A 12,810-nucleotide genomic window follows, 5' to 3' on the forward strand; every position below is an offset into this window, starting at 1 on the left:
GAGATATATTATTTAATAAAATAAGAAAAAAAACATTACACCTTTAATGTCGGTTTTAAACCGACATTAAAGCCCATCTTCAATGTCGGTTTAAAACCGACATTAAAGATCCATTTTTTTTAAACCGACATTATACATCTGATTTCACTTTTTCCAACCGACATTAAAGCCCAAATTTCTTCTAGTGGGCCTAGTTTATAGTTGGACTATAACCAATTATTCATTAGAGGGATCAGTCATACTTAAAAAGTTAGATGTAATTACACGAGTAAAACAATAATTTAACCCAACTATAGTTATGAGCAATTTTTGAAGGGTCAACTTACTATTGATTGGTTATATCCATAGACACATAAATATATCTGCAGTGCGAAGAGTGTCGTTATCAGAATTTAATAGTGACTGACAGTTAATGAATGTTGATTGATTTAATTAAAAAGGGTAATTTATTAATCTCGTATCATTGGAGCTTCTAATTTTAAGGTCAATTAGGTCTCATTTCTAGATCAATAAGGGTTAAATAAGAATCAATTAATTTTGGATTAATTTGAATTGTTCAAATTAATTAAAGGGAATTAATTGTATGAGATACAATTAATATAATGTAAATGGAAAGTTTAATGAGAGAGATATATATTTGAATATGATTCAAATATTAATTATATCAAGTGATATAAAACTATAAGTTAAAATTAATATGAATATTGTACATATTAAAACTAAATGTTATATGAGAGAATATAAAGTTAGATATATTATATATGATATAATACAAACTATAAGATATATTATATGAGATATAATATAAAGTTTAGTTTAATTAAAGGGGAGTTGCTCTACGCGATGAAGGGAGTTATAAAAATAACTCATCTCATTCTCTCGTATACAAGAACACTGAAGTGGTTTTTGCAAAATGGAACGTGAATTTCACAATAGTGAAAATCTCTGCAATTCTTTCTCTCAAGAAATTCTCTAAAAAAGAATTCTCTTCTCCCTCATCAAAATTAAATAGACGAGCCCACAACTCCATCTTGATCCTTACCTTGAGAATAGTCAAGAAAGACTTTGGCGGTGGTGTCTAAGAAAAGTTCTTTTCTTGTTATGTTCATGACGATGAGTTCGTGATCATTTGAAGAGGAGAACGTGAAGATCTAGCCTAGTTTAAGTGTCCTCCTAAGTTTCTCGTCTTCCCTTTCCTCTCTGTAATCGTTTTAGACAGTATGCTTAGAATTATGCTTATCCTTATTTTGTTTATTTCTCTATTTTTGAGTTTGTTCCAAAAAAGAATTCACTGACGCAAAGGTGATCAATCACCTCCACATTGGGATCCAATCCCTTCAAGACGCACACAGGATATTTTGGAGATTCGGGACTGTTTTCCCATTTGTTAAGCATAAATTTCCAACATGAGATATTTCTAATTTGTTACCATCACTTGACCAGTTCCTTACCTCCATATTCAGTCCGTTACTGGAAGCATCGTTATCGGCATACCAATTAGGATCAGCAATAACTTCCAGATTTGCATAGAAAGGATTACTACTCAGATTTGCACAGAAGGGATTACCATTCGGATTCAGCAGAATGACCATATTTACGGCATGCCTGGTGTAACGGTCATGCTTGTCCAGGGCCTGTTGCCCATGGCCGCATGCCCAATCCAACCCCCTTCTAGCATACTTTCATATCCTGTATTGTATTAGTTTAGTTAGCTTGCTTTCTTTACATTTTCATTGTGAGTGACCACTCGCCCTTTTGCATATGCAAGGGCGCCAGTTGGCTTTTTGTTCAGAATGCACTATATGGGGATAAGACTAACCATCATTTCCTCATACCCGAAGTAGTACTCTATAAAGCCGTTGTTGTTGCTTATTGCTTTCTAGTCTACTACAATCTTTCTTTCTTTATTCACACTCACAAATCTTCTTACGAAAACCATTTCTCCAAACCCGTTTTCTAAAACCGTTTTCCCTAAAACAGGGGGTGGAGGTTGCAAGAGGCACTCGGTGTGCCATCGGCAGTCCGTAATCGAGTTGGCTGGCTTGTTCGTGAGCGGGAACAAGTGCCGCACAATCGCTAAGAGAAGCTTCCGAAAGAGCGATTGTGACAGTTGGTATCAGAGCCAGGTTGGCTTATAGAGAGAGATCAGCGATCATGTCGGCGACGAAGAACCTGAACAAGTCCCATGTGGACAGATTGGTAGAGATGGAAGAACAAATGCTCTACCTGAGAGAGGTCCCAGATAATGTCCGTTTCCTTGAGACTCGACTACAAGAAGTTGCCGAGAAAGCCGATGGAATTGATGCGGTGGTAGGCCGCCTAGACGGATTACCCGTCAGAGAATTGATGATGAGGGTAGAGACCCTCGAGACCAAAACAGTACGGTCCGGCAGCTTTGAACGAGGCGATAGCTCCTCGGGCTCTGTTGCTCACATAGAGGAGCGTGTCGAAGAGCTGGACAGCTCCCAAAAAGCAATACTTCAGATGGTAACCGATTTATCTGAAGACTTTCGATCGCCCTGGATGTCGTCAGAGCCGAGATAGCGGATGTGAGTGCTAGGGTGAATCTCACCATCCGAGCGGTAGGGAACCAAGCCCCACCTGGGGGAGAAATGGCAGTGAGCCGAATAAAAATCCCAGAACCGAAACCCTTCTGTGGGGTGCGAGAAGCGAAAGCCCTGGAAAATTTTATCTTCGACCTTGAGCAATACTTCAAGGCGACGAACACAGTGACCGAAGAGTCGAAAGTCACAATAGCAACGATGCATCTAGTTGAAGATGCGAAATTGTGGTGGAGATCACGATTTACAGACATACAGGAAGGACGCTGCACTATTGATACTTGGGATAGATTGAAACAAGAACTTCGTTCGCAGTTCTTCCCTGAAAATGTCGAGATCTTGGCTCGACGAAAACTTCGAGAGCTAAAGCAAACAGGTAACATCAGGGACTATGTAAAACAGTTTGCAGGACTCATGTTAGACATACGAGATATGTCTGAAAAGGACAAGGTCTTTTGCTTTGTGGAAGGGCTGAAACCGTGGGCGAAATCAAAACTATATGAACAGAGAGTACAGGATCTCCCCTCTGCCTACGCGGCAGCTGAACGGCTATACGACCTTAGCACTGACTCACAAGATGTGAGGAAGCAATCAACTTCCTCCAATGGGGGAAACAGAAATAGCCGTTCCAGTCCTCCCAGACCTGGGGGGGGGACCGTAAATCGTCTCAATCGAGATCAGGAAACAACTGGCGGGGGCCGCCACAACAGCATAACAATTACAATCGGCCCCTGTCTTGTTTCATATGTAGAGGGCCACACAGGGCGGGCGAATGTCCAAATCGAACTGCGTTCAATGCTTTTCAAGCCACATTAGCCTCTACCTTCGAAGACCAGGCTGAACTGGAGGAGACGGTAACCGAGCCAGCGGCTGAAATTGAGAATCCCAGGATGGGGGCATTGAAATTCCTATCTGCACTCCAGAAGAATATGGGAAAGGCGACGGAGCCACTAGAGACAGGTCTCATGTATGTAGACGCTTGGGTCAACCAAAGATCGGCCAAAACCACTATGGTTGACTCTGGAGCTACCCATAACTTCATGGCTGAAACGGAAGCTCGCCGCCTGAACTTGAATTGGGAAAGAGATGCAGGGAAGATGAAAGCTGTGAATTCCGCAGCCCTACCAATTACGGGGATAGCGAAGAGAACTCCGGTGAAGTTAGGAGATTGGAAGGGCTTCGTTGACTTCGTAATTGTCAAGATGGATGATTTCGACGTGGTACTGGGAATGGAATTTCTGCTTGAACATAAAGTCATACCAATGCCCCTTGCCAAATGCTTAGTCATTACCGGATCTACACCGACCGTAGTCCAAGCCAGTATCAAGCAGCCAAATGGGGTGAGAATGATCTCAGCCCTCCAGTTGAAGAGGGGCCTGGCCCACGACGAACCCACGTTCATGGCCATCCTGATAGAATCAGTTGAGTCCACTGAAGAGGACATCCCCCAAGATGTTCTATTTGTCTTGGAAGAGTATCGGGACGTCATGCCAAAAAGCTTGCCCAAGTCCTTACCCCAATGAAGAGGGATTGACCATGAGATTGAGTTGTTGCCAGGGGCAAAGCCGCCTGCCAAGAATGCATATCGGATGGCCCCGCCAGAATTGGCTGAGCTTCGAAAACAGTTAGACGAGTTGTTAGATGCAGGATTTATCAGACCGGCGAAGGCTTCTTACGAAGCCCCAGTACTGTTCCAGAAGAAGAAGGATGGGAGCCTTCGGTTGTGCATCGACTATCGGGCCTTGAATAAGCTCACAGTCCGCAACAAATATCCCCTACCTATCATTACTGACTTATTTGATCAGCTTCACGGTGCTAAGTATTTCTCGATGCTGGACCTACGGTCTGGATATTATCAGGTTCGAATTGCTGAAGGAGACGAACCTAAGACGACTTGTGTCACGAGATATGGAGCCTTCGAATTCCTCGTGATGCCCTTTGGCCTCATCAATCCTCCAGCAACGTTCTGTACCTTAATGAACCAAGTGTTTCACGAATACCTCGACAAATTCGTCGTAGTGTATCTTGATGACATTGTGGTCTATAGTGCCTCACTGGAGGACCATCGACATCACCTTCAACTAGTCTTTGGAAAGCTGAGGAGAAATCAGTTGTATGTAAAGAGAGAGAAGTGCTCTTTTGCCCAAGAGCGCATAAATTTCCTCGGCCACGTGATTGAGTGTGGTCGGATTGGTATAGAAGAGGGCACGGTGGCCGCGATTAGAGACTGGAGGGTACCATCATCCGTGACCGAACTACGATCCTTCCTCGGACTAGCCAACTACTATAGGCGGTTCGTAGAAGGATTATCGAGAAGAACAGGGCCATTAACCGAACTGTTGAAGAAGGATAGCCAATGGAGCTGGACTCCTGAATGTCAAGCCGCTTTGAGGACTTGAAGAAAGTGATGATTGAGGGGCCGGTCCTTCGAATTGCCGACGTGATCAAGCCATTTGAAGTAGAGACTGATGCTTCTGACTTCGAGTTGGGTGGTTTTTCTTACTCTACATTAGCGATGGGGTGTCCGTCTTGGAGGAGAACACCGCCCAACGCGAAGTCAAAAGCATCAGTCTCTACTTCAAATGGCTTGGTCACGTCGGCAATTTCGAGGACCGGCCCCTCAATCATCACTTTCTTCAAGCCCTCAAAGGCGGCTTGACATTCAGGAGTCCAACTCCATTGGCTATCCTTCTTCAACAGTTCGGTTAATGGCCCTGTTCTTCTCGAGAATCCTTCTACGAACCGCCTATAGTAGTTGGCTAGTCCGAGGAAGGATCGTAGTTCGGTCACGGATGATGGTACCCTCCAATCTCTAATCGCGGCCATCTTGCCCTCTTCCATACCAATCCGACCACACTCAATCACGTGGCCGAGGAAATTTATGCGCTCTTGGGCAAAGGAGCACTTCTCTCTCTTTACATACAACTGATTTCTCCTCAGCTTTTCAAAGACTAGTTGGAGGTGACACCGATGGTCCTCCAACGAGGCACTATAGACCACAATGTCATCAAGATATACTACGACGAATTTGTCGAGGTATTCGTGAAACACTTGGTTCATTAGGGTACAGAACGTTGCTGGAGCATTGGTGAGGCCAAAGGGCATCACGAGGAATTCGAAGGCTCCATATCTCGTGACACAGGTCGTCTTGGGTTCGTCTCCTTCAGCAATTCGAACCTGATAATATCCAGACCATAGGTCCAGCTTCGAGAAATACTTAGCACCGTGAAGCTGATCAAATAAGTCAGTGATGATAGGAAGGGGATATTTGTTGCGAACTGTGAGCTTATTCAAGGCCCGATAGTCGATGCACAACCGGAGGCTCCCATCCTTCTTCTTCTGGAACAGTACTGGGGCTCCATAAGGAGCCTTTGCCGGTCTAATAAATCCTGCCTCTAACAACTCGTCTAACTGTTTCCGAAGCTCCGCCAATTCTGGCGGGGCCATCCGATATGCATTCTTGGCAGGCGGCTTTGCCCCTGGCAACAACTCAATCTCATGGTCAATCCCCCTTCGTGGGGGTAAGGACTTGGGCAGGCTTTTCGGCATGACATCCCGATACTCTTCCAAGACAAATAGAACGTCTTGGGGGATCTCCTCTTCAGTGGACTCAACTGATTCTATCGGGATGGCCATGAACGTGGGTTCGTCGTGGGCCAGGCCCCTCTTCAATTGGAGGGCTGAGATCATTCTCACCCCATTTGGCTGCTTGATACTGGCTTGGACTACGGTCGGTGTAGATTCGGTAATGACTACGCATTTGGCAAGGGGCATTGGTATGACTTTATGTTCAAGCAGAAATTCCATTCCCAGTACCACGTCGAAATCATCCATCTTGACAATTACGAAGTCAACGAAGCCCTTCCAATCTCCTAACTTCACTGGAGTTTTCTTCGCTATCCCCGTAATTGGTAGGGCTGCGGAATTCACAGCTTTCATCTTCCCTGCATCTCTTTCCCAATTCAAGTTCAGGCGGCGAGCTTCCCTTTCAGCCATGAAGTTATGGGTAGCCCCAGAGTCAACCATCGTGGTTTTGGCCGATCTTTGGTTGACCCAAGCGTCCACATACATGAGACCTTTCTCTAGTGGCTCCGTCGTCTTTCCCATATTCTTCTGAAGTGCAGATAGGAATTTCAATGCCCCCATCCTGGGATTCTCAATTTCTGCCACTGGCTCGGTTACCGTCTCCTCCAGTTCAGCCTTGTCTTCGGAGGTAGAGGCCAATGTGGCTTGAAAAGCATTGAACGCAGTTCGATTTGGACATTCGCCCGCCCGGTGTGGCCCTCTACATATGAAACAAGATAGGGGGCGATTGTAATTGTTATGCTGTTGTGGCGGCCCCCGCCAGTTGTTTCCTGATCTCGGTTGGGATGATTTACGGTCCCCCCCTGTGTTCTTGTCTCCTCCCCCAGGTCGGGGAGGACTGGAACGGCTGTTTCTGTTTCCCTCATTGGAGGAAGTTGATTGTTTCCTCACATCTTACGAGTCAGTGCTAAGGTCGTACAGCCGTTCAGCTGCCGCGTAGGCAGAGGGGAGATCCTGTACTCTCTGTTCATATAGTTTTGATTTTGCCCACGGTTTCAGCCCTTCCACAAAGCAAAAGACCTTGTCTTTTTCAGACATATCTCGTATGTCTAACATAAGTCCTGCAAACTGTTTTACATAGTCCCTGATGTTACCTGTTTGCTTTAGCTCTCAAAGTTTTCGTCGAGCCAAGATCTCGACATTTTCAGGGAAGAACTGCGAACGAAGTTCATGTTTCAATCTATCCCAAGTATCAATAGTGCAGCGTCCTTCCTGTATGTCTGTAAATCGTGATCTCCACCACAATTTCGCATCTTCAACTAGATGCATCGTTGCTATTGTGACTTTCGACTCTTCAGTCACTGTGTTCGTCGCCTTGAAGTATTGCTCAAGGTCGAAGATAAAATTTTCCAGGGCTTTCGCTTCTCGCACCCCACAGAAGGGTTTCGGTTCTGGGATTTTTATTCTGCTCACTGCCATTGCTCCCCCAGGTGGGGCTTGGTTCCCTACCGCTCGGATGGTGAGATTCACCCTAGCACTCACATCCGCTATCTCGGCTCTGACGACATCCAGGGCCGATCGAAAGTCTTCAGATAAGTCAGTTACCATCTGAAGTATTGCTTTTTGGGAGCTGTCCAGTTCTTCGACACGCTCCTCTATGTGGGCAACAGAGCCCGAGGAGCTATCGCCTCGTTCAAAGCTGCCGGACCGTACTGTCTTGGTCTCGAGGGTCTCTACCCTCATCATCAATTCTCTGACGGGTAATGCGTCTAGGCGGCCTACCACCGCATCAATTCCATCGGCTTTCTCGGCAACTTCTTGTAGCCGAGTCTCAAGGAAACGAACATTATCTGGGACCTCTCTCAGGTAGAGCATTTGTTCCTCCATCTCTACCAATCTGTCCACATGGGACTTGTTCAGGTTCTTCGTCGCCGACATGATCACTGATCTTCCCTCTATAAGCTAACTTGGCTCTGATACCAACTGTCACAATCGCTCTTTCGGAAGCTTCTCTTAGCGATTGTGCGGCACTTGTTCCCGCTCACGAACAAGCCAGCCAACTCGAATACGGACTGCCGATGGCACACCGAGTGCCTCTTGCAACCTCCACCCCCGTTTTAAGGAAAACGGTTTTAGAAAACGGGTTTAAAGAAAAGGTTTTCGTAAGAAGATTTGTGAGTGTGAATAAAGAAAGAAAGATTGTAGTAGACTAGTAAGCAATAAGCAACAACAACGGCTTTATAGAGTACTACTCCGGGTATGAGGAAGTGATGGTTAGTCTTATCCCCATATAGTGCATTCTGAACAAAAAGCCAACTGGCGCCCTTGCATATGCAAAAGGGCGAGTGGTCACTTACAATGAAAATGTAAAGAAAGCAAGCTAACTACACTAATACAATACAGGATATGAAAGTAAGCTAGAAAGGGGTTGGATTGGGCATGCGGCCATGGGCAACAGGCCCTGGACAAGCATGACCGTTACACTATACGTGCAACTAAATCAATCAATATTGCATAGGCTATGACCATTTTGCAAACAAGAACTTTGATAAATTAATTTGTCAGATCAATACATTGAAACTCTATTAAAATTAACATAAATCCACCCAAAGTGTTCACAACAATCAAGTAAATTTAACTAGTAATCCTTCAAGAATTAAGACATAAAAACAAGCCCAAGAGAATTTACCTAGTGATAGCTCTCAAAAAGAGTTATTATTCCTAGCTTAATTCGGGCTTGTTATCAAGTTTTACGTGTTTACTTCCCTATTTTGTAGGTACCGAGTAACTAAGAGGTAGGATTGGTGATTTAAAGTTGATCGGGATTAATTTGAAGCAATCTGGACTTGATTTGAGCATCCGGGCTTCAAAGGAATCAAAAAGGACCAAAAGGCCCCTGTTGGATCATCACAATGCTCTTGAATTGCCTAAATTAATGCTTGTGCAACACTTGAAGGCAGCAACTCAAAGTGTAGGGGAGCATTGCAACGCTACCCACAGTGTCGAAATGCTCCGAATGATTAACATTGCCACCATCACAACGCTCAACCTTGACATTGGAGGACAGAAGCCTCAGCGTTGCAGTGCTCCTTTAGAGTGTTGCAACTCTATGAACTTTGACAGACGAACACGGCTAGCATGCGTGGAAGTAAGCGTTACGACGCTGCCTCAAATTCTATAAATAATCTCTTTGGCCATAGGTCAAATCATGCCGAATTTAAGAGGCCAAATTGACGGAGGCCAAAGTAAAACTTGACCCTTTGTCCATTCCCTTCAATTTTTGGTATCTTTAGATTAGTTTTTCTTTTTATTTTGGGTTGTAACCAATGGAACGGATGTGTATCTCAGTTTTGTCTATGAATTGAGAGGCAAATTCTATCTAGTTTCTTTAAGCAAGAGCCCTATGTTTAATTTCTTGAGGGTTTTCTAATTAATTTAACTACAATCTTGTGAATTCTTTGGTTTGATTTGTTTTAATCTTAACTGAGTTTCGATAAATTCTTCTGACAAATTAATTTGTTGAAACTCTTGTTTGAAAAATATTTCTAGCCTATGCATCGTTGATTAATTAAGGTAAATGGCATGCCTTGTCATAGGCAAGCTTGAAGAGCCTTGTCCCAATGAGAGTTTTGAAAGCAGTTCTGTAAGCCCAAAGAGCATCGTTAAGGCTCGTGCTCTAATCTTTCCTTCTTGGATTGACAATTTTCTCCAATATACTCTTAAACTCTCCATTAGAAATTTCTTCTTGGCCAATCGTTTGAGGATGGTACGGAGTGGCAACTCGATAGTGAACTCCATACTTCCTTATGAGTGCCTCGATTGTCCTAAAAATCCTGAAACAATGACAGCATTATTACTCCTAGTAGGGATAGCCTCAACCTACTTCGACACATAATCCACTGCTAAAAGAATATACAGATAACCATATGAAGAAGGAAAGGGTTCCATGAAATCCATGCCTCCAAACATAAAAAATCTCACATACTAGGATAGAATTAAGTGGCATCTCATTTCTCCTAGACAAAGAACCTGGCCTCTGACATTTCTCACATGATTTACAAAATGCAAAACAGTTAGTAAATAGAGAATTTCAGATCAATCCACTATCCAAAACTTTACTGGCAGTTCTTTTAAGGCTAAAACGGCCACCACAGGCCATCTGATGACAAAATGAAAGTATGGACTCAAACTCCTCATCCGGGACACACCTCCTAACGATTAGGTCATAACAAATCTTCCAAATGTATGGCGGATTCCAAACAAAATATTTTGAATCACTCCTCAGTTTGGCCCTCCTAGAACTAGGCATATCATAGGGGAACTTACCAGTAACTAGGAGATTTACCATGTCAGCATACCACGACATAAGCGTGGTAATCTGGAATAGGAAATCCTCTCACAAGGGCATAAGGTCCTCCTCTTGTACGATTCTGCTTATGTGGTCAGTTAGCATATTTTTTGCTCCCTTCCTATCCTTGATAGTCACGTTGAACTCCTAAAGAAGAAGCACCCATTACACAAGACGGGGCTTAGACTCCTTCTTGGACATGAGGTACCTAAAAGAAAAATGATCAGTAAAAATGGTAACAAAAAAGCCAAGAATGTAATAACGGAATTTATCCAAAGCAAAAACAATAGCCATAAATTCTTTCTATGTCGTAGTGTAGTTTATCTAGGTAGGATTCACGGGCTTTGATGCGTAGTATAACGTGACTTTTCTTGTCGACCCACTGTCCTAGGACCACTCCCACTGCTAGATTACTACCATCAAACATGATCTTGAATGACATGTCTCATCGTGGAGGTTTCAAAATCGGGGTGGTGGTCAACTTTTCCTTCAAAATGTCAAAGGCCTCCTGACACTTCTCGTCAAAATTAAAAGGAACATCCTTCTGCAACAACGTTGATAAAGGTACTGCGAACTTCAAAAAATGCTTGATAAAACGCCTGTAAAAACCTGCACTACCAAGAAAAGAACGAATCTCCCTAACACATGTAGGATAGGGGAGGTTAGCAATAACATCTATCTTAGCCCTATCTACCTTAATCCCTCTTTCAGAAACTAAATGTCCAAAACAATGCCATGAGAGGCCATAAAGTGACACTTTTCATAATTCAACACAAGATTAGTCTCAGTGCAACGTTTCAATAATAGACCAAGGTTATGCAAATAATCATCGAAATACTCTCCATAAATTGTAAAATCATCCATGAACACCTCTATGCACTTTTCTATGAAATAAAAAAAAATACTCATCATACACCTTTGGAATGTACCTAGGGCATTGCAAAGCCCGAATGGCATCCTCCTAAAGGCGTAAGTCCTATAAGTGCAAGAGAAGGTGGTGTTTCCTGGTCTTCTTGGGCGATTAGGATTTGGTAGAACCCATAGAACCCATCAATAAAATAAAAGAATGGTTTTTCTGCGAGTCGTTCCACCATCTAATCAAGAAGAGGGATAAAAAAGTTGTCCTTTTTAGTTACCTTGTTGAGCTTTCGAAAATCGATGCACATCCTCCAATTATTTTATACGAGCATCGACACCATCTCACCCTTGTCGTTCTCCACGATTGTCATGCCAGTCTTTTTTGAAAATACATTAATAGAACTTACCAACTTACTGTCAAGAATTGGGTAGATAATACCGACTTCATTGAGCTTGATAATTTCCTTCAGAATGACATCTTTCATTGTGGGGTTGAGCCTTCTGGGGGTTGAACTATAGGCTTGGCTTTTTCCTCTAAAGTTATTCTATGCATGCCAAGGAAAGGGCTCACTCCCTTGAGATCATCTAGAGTCCACCCAATGCCCTCCTTATAGGTTTTCAGAATCTCAATTAAGGATTCCTCTTGGGCAGGTGTCAACTCCCTGGAAATAATAACTGGAAGGGTGTTCCCTTCGCCCAGGTACACATATTTCAGATGATTAGAGAGATCTTTCAACTCAGTCCCTTGTACCGACAAATAAAAAATATTGAAATTAGAAGAAGGTTCCTCAAGGTTGCTAATATCAATAGTAGAAAGAGATAAATCATGCGAGTCATGCGAATCTAAATCAATACATGGAGCAATCAACATCTCAGATTCATCATCATCATGCAACACAATATCATCTAATAAGTCATGTGCCTCAATCATACACAGTGACGTATATTCCTCAGGAAATTTCATGGCGTTATATATGTTAAATGAAACTACTTCCCCATCAAATTCTACAGAAAGACGGCCCTTCTCAAATCTTTTTTTTTTTTTTTTTTGCAGTTTTCATAAAGGGCCTTCCTAACAAAATTGTAGAAGAAGAAGGAGTAGAAATTTTATTCATTTTTAAAATGTAGAAATCAACTGGGAAAATAAAATCCTTAACTTGTAATAACACATTCTCAACTATCCCTAGGGTTTGGATATAAGATCTATCAGCTAATAGGATGCACACAACAATTTTTTGCAAGTCATTCAAATTGAGATCTTCATACACATGGTATGGCATGACATTAATAGAGGCTCCTAAATCTAGCATGGCATGACAAATAACTTTATTACCAATAATGCAGGGTAAAGTGAACATACCTGGGTCTCGGCAATTTTCAGGCATATTATGTTTAAGTAGAGCTGGTACAATCTTACTTACCATAACATGTTCCCTATCTTTACCTATCCTCTACTTGGTGCATAGTTCCTTGAGGAACTTCGCATACCTAGGAATATGCTCGATCGCATTCAAGAGA

The 12,810-nt window shown here is 43.0% G+C and overlaps 1 pseudogene; it reads right to left on the reverse strand.

Annotated features, from left to right (window-relative positions):
• Positions 1 to 1,337: 1,337 nt before the first annotated feature.
• Positions 1,338 to 8,024, reverse strand: LOC150030575 (uncharacterized; annotated as a pseudogene).
• Positions 8,025 to 12,810: the final 4,786 nt, after the last annotated feature.

This window comes from Benincasa hispida, unplaced genomic scaffold, assembly GCF_027475165.1.
Source record: "Benincasa hispida cultivar pf3 unplaced genomic scaffold, pf3_genome.v1.1 HicScf1848, whole genome shotgun sequence".
Classification (NCBI taxonomy): domain Eukaryota; kingdom Viridiplantae; phylum Streptophyta; class Magnoliopsida; order Cucurbitales; family Cucurbitaceae; genus Benincasa; species Benincasa hispida.